The sequence below is a fragment of the Mustela erminea genome, chromosome 4 (assembly GCF_009829155.1).
Source record: "Mustela erminea isolate mMusErm1 chromosome 4, mMusErm1.Pri, whole genome shotgun sequence".
Classification (NCBI taxonomy): domain Eukaryota; kingdom Metazoa; phylum Chordata; class Mammalia; order Carnivora; family Mustelidae; genus Mustela; species Mustela erminea.
Genome location: NC_045617.1, coordinates 127,523,654 through 127,533,433, shown reverse-complemented (window position 1 = coordinate 127,533,433; position 9,780 = coordinate 127,523,654).

Below are 9,780 nucleotides of genomic sequence, written 5' to 3'. Positions count from 1 at the left end.
TAAGTCCATGAGAAAGCCTGCTTTGAGGGTGCAATATTCTGAAAGTTTCAAGGAAAAGCCCCACAGAAATGAGGCATGGAAGAGGGCACAGCGGCCCAGAAACCATGTGCAGGGAGCAGATGTCCCAGTCGACTCCATGGGCATCTTTCCATTGAAAATCCAGGAGTTCTGACACCAACATTACCTTTGAAACTCATCACTGTAAAAGGGAAGAGGTTTCTTGGCTTTATCGAAGAAGGCTCCTGGAGCCCCTGTCCTAGGAAGTTTCATTCTAAAAACCTAATATGATCCCCCACGACCATCCACAGATCACCTGGGGGCATATGTCTTGCATAAGAGAAGAGAAATTCAGAGCTCTGGCTACATGATCCATGTGGGCACAAGGTAGAGCTTGTGTGTGCCTCAAGTCAGTGGGTGCAAAAGAGAAGCACGGTGAAGAGGATTTCTCCTGGGCCGTCCTGGTTTAGCTGCATGAATTTCCATCCCAGGCCGGCATATTTCCCCTTCCACTCCAGCAAGGGCAGTTGTCAGCTGTCACATGCTTTCTCACCATGCGAATAGTCTGGGGGTTTATCAGGGCTCTCTGTTGGCCATAATTCATGCAACGTGTCTTCATTCCCTTGCTTATATGTTTTCAGTTCTTCTGCAGCTGGTAACTTTCATTTTTTTTTTTTCCTATTTATACCAGTTATGAATCAGCTGCTTTTTCAGAACCACGGATTTCTCTAGGTAGAGGCCATTAAGGATCGGTCTTTTCCTCTGCCATGCTTTGGTTTCCAACAAAACTGTAGCCACGTGGTATGCCTAAATGACCCCTCACTGGTCAGCTCCTGTTGGCAACAAAGGACTTAGCAAAGATTTTTCTATGAGCCCTTCATCTTTCTTCTTCTCTGATTAAAAAAATGAAAAACAACAACAAAAAAAACCCCACTCTTCTGACCTGCCACTGTTTCAACCACATGGTGTAATGATTTAAAGTTTTAATTTCCTTCCCTCTGTGAGCAAGTCTTCTTAAATGTCTTTCTAAGAGTTCTCGTACAATACTGTTAGTCCGAAGAGCCCAGAGTGTTCCTTATTCCAGTCATCTTTCCACAATAACTGTTCCATTTTTTTTTTAATTTAGTCACTTTTGGGGCACCAGGGTGGCTCAGTGGGTTAAGCCTCTGCCTTCAGCTCAGGTCATGAACCTAGGGTCCTGGGATCAAGCCCCACATCGGGCTCTCTGCTCAGCAGGGAGCCTGCTTCCTCCTCTTTCTCTGCCTGCCTTTCTGCCTACTTGTGACCTCTCTGTCAAATAAATAAATAAAATCTTTTTAAAAATTTAGTCATTTTCTTCTTAAGCCTGGTGGAGTTTAGACATCCTCTTTCCTTTGCTGGTTTAGCTTCATTGCAGCATATTTTTGCCTCTGAAAGTTTTATAAAATTCCTTACAAAAATGTGATCTTTCTGTAGAGTTTTGACTTCCCAGTAGCTTGTCCTGTTTTGTTTTGTTTTGTTTTGTTTTTTAATATGGCATCTGTCTTTAGTTCTCAAAGAAGCAGATATTCTGCTGCAATGTGATTCCTTTCTTCAAGCCCTCTGACCATGTCACTACAGCCACCCACCTCAGACAGACTGTAATTTTGCCATCTGAGCTCTTCCAAAGGTGGCTTTTTTGCTTTGATCATTTATCTGAAATCTTACGGTTTGTTAGGGATTCATTTTGTCACATGATCTTTTTGACCGTCTGTGCAGTCTGCTGTTCCATCACTTGATATCTTCTGCTCCTTGTGGCAGAAAAGAGCTTCCATAATAAACTGGCTAGCAACCAATTCCTTGTGAGGCAATAATAATTCCAGTCTGCAGGAGACTCAAAGGCCTGATAGCCTCAGGCCCTCGGCCAGGGTCACCACCAGCATCTTGGAATAACATTTCCAACATCCTTCAGTGAAAGAAGCAGAACTTCCCCCTTCTCAAGGATTGCCATATTTCTTTCTAGTCTATATTCAGAGGCGCCATTCACTCTCTCTTTGAGAGAACTACCAAAAAGCCAACCCTTCTAAGATCTATGTCTACATTCTCTGGGATCCTTTTCTTTTCCCACACGATGACTCACAGATATTATAGTTCCTTAGTTCTTCTATGTTCAAAAAAATTTGTTACCTTTAAAACTGAAAGGCAGTATTACTGAATATACAAATATTGAGACATACTGTCTTTGAAAATTTTATAAGAATTGTTCTCTTATCTTTTAGCATTGAATATTGTTTGGATAAGTCTGGGACAACTGCATTTTTTCCACCTTTAGGAATGACTTGATCTTTTTTCTGGGTAGCCCAAAGGATTCTTTCTTTAACGGTGAAGTCTAGGAAGTTGACTGTTTCATCTTTCCCCTATGTGCATGAAAGATGGGATTTGCACTTTTGTTTCTCCTTTTCTTTTTGGGAGGGGGAAATACACTTTGTTCTTTCATCTCCAAACCTGCTCAAGAAGATAGCTCTCTGATTAAGTGCCCTGATTTATATGCTGAGAAAGAAGACACGATCCATCAATCAATCAATGCTGATTTCTAAGAACTGAGTTTCTTCTTTCCTTCCCCTCTGCCCTATTAGGCAATCTTCCCCAGCAGTGTCAGTCAGGCATTACCAATGCGGGTAAGAGAGGGTGCAAATGCAAGAGAAGAACTGGGCAGCTACTTGGAGGGAACCGAAAGATCATTCCAGAGAAGGCCCCAGTTTTTGGAACCTACGGTATCCACCCTCCAGCTGGAACAGCAGAGTCTGAGAAGGATGGGACTTGACCTGGCTAGGCTGGGAGGTAATGATGAAGAAGCAGAACAGTTTCTCACTACTTACCTGCACCACAACCTGCTCTTGCTTCAAGTTAGAAATAACCAGGTTGGAATGCCTGGATGGTTCAGTCAGTTAAGCATCTGCCTACAGCTCAGGTCATGATCCCAGGGTCCTGGGATCAAGTCTTGCATCGGGCTCCTTGCTCAGTAAGGATCCTGCTTCTCCCTCTGCCTGTCACTCCCCTTGCTTGTCCTCTCTTTTTACTTCTCTCTCTCTGACAAATAAATAAATAGAATCTTAAAGGGGGGGGAGAAGAAGCCAGGTTTTTTTCTGGTGGCGGTCTCTTTGAGGTATTTTGTTTACTCAAGGACTATTTTTTTGGCCTATACTTAGTTCCAGGCAATATGGGAAATACAAAAGCTAAAAAGACATGGTGTGGTCCCCAACATCAAAGAGTCACAAAGCAGTGGGAATCTGAGGCATCTATAGAAATTAATCTAATCTGAAGGTCAGAGTGGGACTGGCAAGATCATCTTTCGTAGTGTGAAGAGAAACAATGAAAACTCCTTTTTATACCTATTTCCTAGAAAAATAAGTTACTCTTCAAATAGTTAGTGTTCTAGACGACACTGCTGTCCTCACAGGATGCTTCTATCTTCTGGTCACGTGTCGCGCATCAGTCCTTGGGAAGGGAGGTCCTATAAGCTCTTAGTCAGGCACACTGCCATGAGGAACTCAAGTGTGGCAAGATGTTGACCAAAATAATATGTAAAATTCTAGAAAAGTGTCTTTGAAATATTAACACCTGGTATCATTAATGAAGTATCTCATACCAAGTATATACATCTTGAAATACTGGCTTATGGCAATACACATAAAAGTTTATGGTAAATAAATACACATATATTGGGAATGTATGCTCAACTTTTCTTTTTCTACTGGAAATCTTGGTGACCACTGCTTTCATGTAATAAATGCAGCGCCTATCGTAGGGAGAAACTTCTGGGTGTGCGTAGCATAGGCAGTTCATTGTTCCTGGCAACTGGGGGGATAGATAGATCACAGATACCTGAGCTGCGTCATGAAGAACGAATGAAATGTCCCCAGAGGACGAAGAGGAGAGGTCCATTCCAGGTTTATGAGACTCTCAGAGAACAGGCCTAGAACATGGCTCAGAGAACATGGCCTAGAAGAGAGAGCAATGGGCAAGTCCAAATCTCCTGGAACGTATTGTGTTTAGGTGGAGGAGTGGCCGGTTTCCCTGGAAAGATGGATCACAGCCAGATTCAGAGGACCTGAATTCTACCTTAAGAGTTTGGACCAGACAGTGCGAGCTATAGGGAGTCAGTGGAGATGTAGAGGAAAGAAATCCCATGGTCCAGTTACTAGTCTGGTTGTCTCTGACACCACTTTCAGTTGTAAACTGGCCCAGCGAAGGGTTAGATAGGCAGTTATACAGGCTCTCACAGGGTGGGGTGGGGGAAGGAGTCAGCAACACAGTCATGGCCAGCTACTGCCCATGGTGACAGGCAACCCCTGACAAAATTAGGAAGAAAAAGCTATGAAACCCTCCCTGCTTCCTGCCCCAAGTAATGAATATTCCGCCCCCTAGTTAACAACTATCAATAAAAGTTAGGAAACCAACCCCCAGGGCCAGCAACTCTCTCTTCAGCTGGAGCTCGGCTAGTGTACCTTTTGCTTTAAGGAACTTTGCTGCTTCTGTTTGTTAGTCATCCAGTGTACTGCGTCCTTGAATTCATTCTTGTGTCAAGACCAAGAACCTTCGGTGACTCCTTCCAGTCTGGCTGGCTCCAGGCTCCAGGGCCCAGGACTCCCCAGTTCACCCACAAAAGAAGGAGTGATAAATGATGACATTGTCCTTGGTTTTAGGAATATCTATCTATCTATCTAACATTATCTACCTTTCACTGAGAAACTTAGAACACTATATTAGCATGTAGACAAAAATATCACTTAATATTTAAGAGATGCTAAGAAACTAATCCTGTGTTGTTGTTGTTGTTGTTTATTTTCAACTCTGGTGAAATGCACAAAACACAAAACATATCACCTTGGCCATTATTAAGTATGAATTCCGTGGTAGTAAGTACATTCTCTAAATGCTGTGCAGCCATCACCACCATCTATCTCCGGAACTCTTTTCATCTTGTAAAACTGGAACTGTCTCCATTAAACATGAACTCCCCATTATCCCCTCCCCTCAGCTCCTGGCAACCACCATCCCCCACCCCCACCATTCTTTCTCACTCTATGAATCTGACTATTCTACAGACTTCATATACACGAAATCATATAACATTTGTCTTCTGAGAGCTGGTTTATCTCCTTAGCCTCATGGCTTCAACGTTCATTCATCCATGTTGTATAGGGATTTCCTTTTTTTTTTTTTTTTTTTTTTTTAATTTTTTTTTTTTTTTAAGATTTTATTTATTTATCAGAGAGAGAGGTGGGGAGAGAGTAAGCACAGGCAGACGGAGTGGCAGGCAGAGGCAGAGGGAGAAGCAGGCTCCCTGCTGAGCAAGGAGCCCGACGTGGGACTCGATCCCAGGACGCTGGGATCATGACCTGAGCCGAAGGCAGCTGCTTAACCAACTGAGCCACCCAGGCGTCCCAAGGGATTTCCTTTTTTTTAAAAGCTGAGTGATACTCCTTTGTATGCGTATGCCACATTTTATTTCGTCTGTCAATGAGCACTTAACTTCTTCCACCCTTTTGCTGTTGTAGATAATGTCGCTGTGAACATGGGTATTCAAATATCTCTTTGAAATTCTGCTTTCAAGTCTTTTGGGTATATGCGATAAATAGTATCTCTTAGTAAGTTTCCTTTCTACTGGGTTATTTTGAAAGAGGCAGTGAGTTTTCCCGGAGATTCCCTTAATGCATTTATTTTTGAAAATACACCACGGATATGTGGTGGCACTGAAACATGGGCTCGGCATGTCAAGCCCTTAAAAAAATTCCTGTTCAGAAGCTGACCTGCTTCCTTTCTCAGTGAAGATGTAGTTAATATCCACCAGGCATCTCAGTCCAAGAGACAAAGGGTATTACCACAGGGACCTGTATATCTGTCTATCAGAATACAGAGGGGTTTTTGTTTTGTTCTTTTTTTTTTTTTTTTTAAGTAGGTTCCATGCCTCACATGGAGCCAAACACTGGGATTGAACTCATGACCCTGAGACCAAGACCTGAGCTGAGATCAAGAATCAAAGGCTTCACCAATTGAGTCACCCAGATGTCCCTCAATACACAGTTTTAATTTTATTTAAATGGCAAGCAAAGGTCTCGGGGTAGAAGTACAAGACTAAGGGGGAGTTGCCTAGACCGTGCTGAGAAGCAGCTGCTGGTTGAACAGCCCCGAAGGTGGGGAGGCAGACTTGCGAGCCCTTAGTCCACAGCCTCTGCCGCTGACTCTGAAAATGGCTCCGGAAACCTATTTGCGCGAGCGCGCTCAGTTCATTTCATAAGGGATCCTTTATAAATCTGTGGACTTCACCAACTACACCTTGCAAGAGGCATCCTGTCAATCTTAGCATTCTGTAATGTTCCCATTTAAGGCGACTTTCTACTTCTCTGTTTCTGTTTTCTGCACAGTCCGGCTCTGGGTGGTGAGATGCCATTTACCTAGGATTCACAGAGCGAGCATTCTCCGGCTTGCCCTCCCTCCGCCCAAGGATCGCACAGATACTGTGGGGGAGGAGAGGCTGCTTATAAAAGGGAGGCGGTGCCTCGGAAAGCCTGGGCAATACTCCCTCCGTCCATTTGTATGACAAAGAAGGCAAATCTCTTTGATGAAAACTCAGCGCTCTCCTGTGGGACTGAGGCCATTTTAACCCAAATTCGAACTCGGACGACGGGAACACAGCCAGCCTTACCGAGAAACAAAAGTGAATGTCTCCGCACCGCACCGCACTCACGGACTCAGAATTTTCCCTGCTCATTCTAGTCTTTTGTTACCTGGGCCGGCTGGTTCCCCGGGAGCCCCAGGAACTCGGAAGGGCAGGGGCTCTGAGACTCCCAGCCCGGCAACCCCCGGACTAAAGAGCACCAGGGCAGCTCTCCCGGGAGCTGCCGGCTCCTTATCGGGGAAGGGGAAGGCCTGGGAGAGAAAAGAGGGAGGACAGTGGCATAGGAACAGAGACAGTGACAAAGCTGAGAAAGCTGAGGTCTCGGTGGGGCCCAGGGAGCCCGTGCACCACCTCCTCGCCTCAGTCACGCTATGGGGCTGCGACCCCTTCCTCTGGGCATTCGACTTCTTTACGTCGATGTTCGGACTGGTAGCTTTCCAATATTTCTAGCTGGAGAGTATTGAGAAGGGCGAAAAAGGGAAATAATGATGGATTTGCAATCTCTTTCAATTCCTCTTCATTCATTGGCCAAGTGTCGGTTGCCTAGGAAACCGCGTGCAGCTAGCGGCGTCGGAAGCTGTCTGGCTACCCCGGCTTTGGGCTGTGTATTAAGTGGTGAATGCAGGCAGGCAGCAAGGAAACCAGAAAGCTACATGTCTTGTCATTTCAGCGTGTTAAAAACAAAAACAAACAAACAAACAAAACGTGCTTTAAGAAAACAATGCTTTTAGGGGTGCCTGGGTGGCTCGGTGGGTTGAGCCTCTGCCTTTGGTCATGATCTCAGGATCCTGGGATCGAGCCCCGCATGGGGCTCTCTGCTCAACAGGGAGCCTGCTCCACCCCCACCCCTGCTGCCTGCCTCTCTGCCTACTTGTGATCTCTCTATCAAATAAATACATGAAATCTTTAAAAGAAAAGAAAAGAAAAGAAAACAATGCTTTTAAAAATTCACTACCAAATCAGCAGTACAATGCTCTCTATCAGACTTCAATTAATTAAAACAGTGACTCTGTGTGTAATCATAGAGAAATGTAAAATCACTTGAGGATTTGCCATTGAATATATTCTGAATATTGTGAGAGCTTTATTAGCCTCAGGGATATCTCACTCAACCTCAGCCACCCAATCTGTTAGGCATAAAATAAATGTTGGATTTTATTTTATGCTGCCTTACTTCTACAACTGTCTGCGGAAGGAAATTTTAGAAATACTGGTACATGATTAAAGCGAATAGCCTGTACGTGATGGTGAAATATATTGTCCTGACACCTTTCACGTCTGATATACAATGATCTAGGTAGAGAAGAATTGTATATAATTCACAAAAAGAAAGACTGGAGGACCTCACAGAGACCGAATCTATTTATGCTGTGGAGGCTCCTTACTAGCCTCTCCTCGGGAGCTGTACGGAATAAAGCTGATAAGGATTAGCAGCAGATAAACGGAAAGAGCGGGGGAAAGATTTGGCTGTCATCAACGCTCAGCCTACCGACACAAAATCAGCTTCTTGCGAAAATAAAAATGTGCAGCAGCGTAATTCCAAATTGGGAAGGGGAGGGGGGCATGCAGAGGCGTAAAGCCCTTAACAGAAGCGCCGGCTCCGCAGAGGCTGGGGTGGGTGATTGTACCCGCAGAAGTATGAAAGGGAGGGCATCCGGGCTTTCCGAAGAGTGAGTTGCAGCCTCCCCCTATCCCAAATCTTCTCCCCTAAAATAAACCGGAGAGGAAAGGGCCTTTTATCCACATAATCTCGACTCGCGTTTTCACCCGACACTCCGCGGCAATCTGGCTCTGAAACAGAAGCTGAGCAAATAAACCGTTAGGTGAGGGAGGCTGGCGACCGGCTCAAATTTCCCGGCCTGGAGCAGAGCCCCTGGAGCGCCTCGTACCCGGGTTGCCCCTTGGCGCTGGCCGCCAGGTGCTCACTGCTGGGCGCACGTTTACACAGAGCGCGCGTGCAGCCCCAGCTAGGGGCCTTCCCGCGCGGCTTGCTCCCACGGGAGCCGCCACCCCCAGGTCCAGGTGCGGACACCAGCCCACAGCTCTTTTGGCCTGAAAATGGTCACCACCCCCGAGGGCTAGGCCGCCTGCAAGCCGGGATTCCAGCCTGAACCCTGTTTTTAACTTGTCGTGGGACCTTGGGAATCGTTCACCCTCGACGCTTCTGCGTCTGTAGGAGCTGAGTTAGAAACTCGGGGTTCTAGGTCCTTGGAACCCTTAAATGGGGCATGTGGGAGGCTCTTCTGCTCCTCTGCCTCTCGCCCAACCCATCCTAACCCCAAGAAGGGAAGCGGCGTCTGGGGAATTCTGTCCCGAAGGTTCAGTCTGGGCGCCATGGGTGTTTGGGGAGGCTGGGCTTTTGTTCTCCCGGTTTCTCTTTGTGCACTGGAATTGAGTTGAAAGCCCCCCTTCCACCTCCCAGCGGGAGAGAAAGGCGGTGACAGCTTGCTGATAGTTGTGGGAGGGTCTCACTCAACAGCTGCAGTCTCCGCTCCGCCACGGGAACCCGAGTCATTCGGCCCTTCTCGCCAGAGGATGAAAAGGGGTCACGTCACCTCGCCGACGACCGGTCCCGAGTCCAGAGGGGGAGGGGCGCTTCACCCATAGAATTGCAGGGGCCAGGTTCCAGGTCAGTAGTGGACATTTCAGCTACCCTTTCCTCTCCTACCCTTGAACGCAAGCAGGATGAGCACCCTCTCCCCAGCCCCCACATACATACACACGAAAAGTAACAAAGAGATCAATCATCTCCTTCGACCACCTGGAAACTGCGGATTTGAAAGTGTCAGTGCTCGGAGACTGCGCACGCGCTCTGTGCGCGTCAGGGTCTCGGGTGGCTGCTTCCTCGCTGTGCCGCAGTTTTTAGGCGTGTCCCTCATCCCCACCAACAGCACGAAGGTTGGGGACCTCGTGGCCGCCTCAGGGTCCGGCACCTGATGAACGATAAGAGTGTTAGCGGTGTAGTGGGCGATGATCACCCGCGGAACCCATTTCCCTACGGGACAATAGATGAACGAAACCCAGAGAGGGAGAGCGACGGGGGTGTGATTTTTAAAAACTCGGCTGTGGGAGTTATCCCATACATTTGTGAGCCCTTTGTTCTGCCGCAGCCCCGCCCCCCGGACCCCACCCTCTTTCTGACC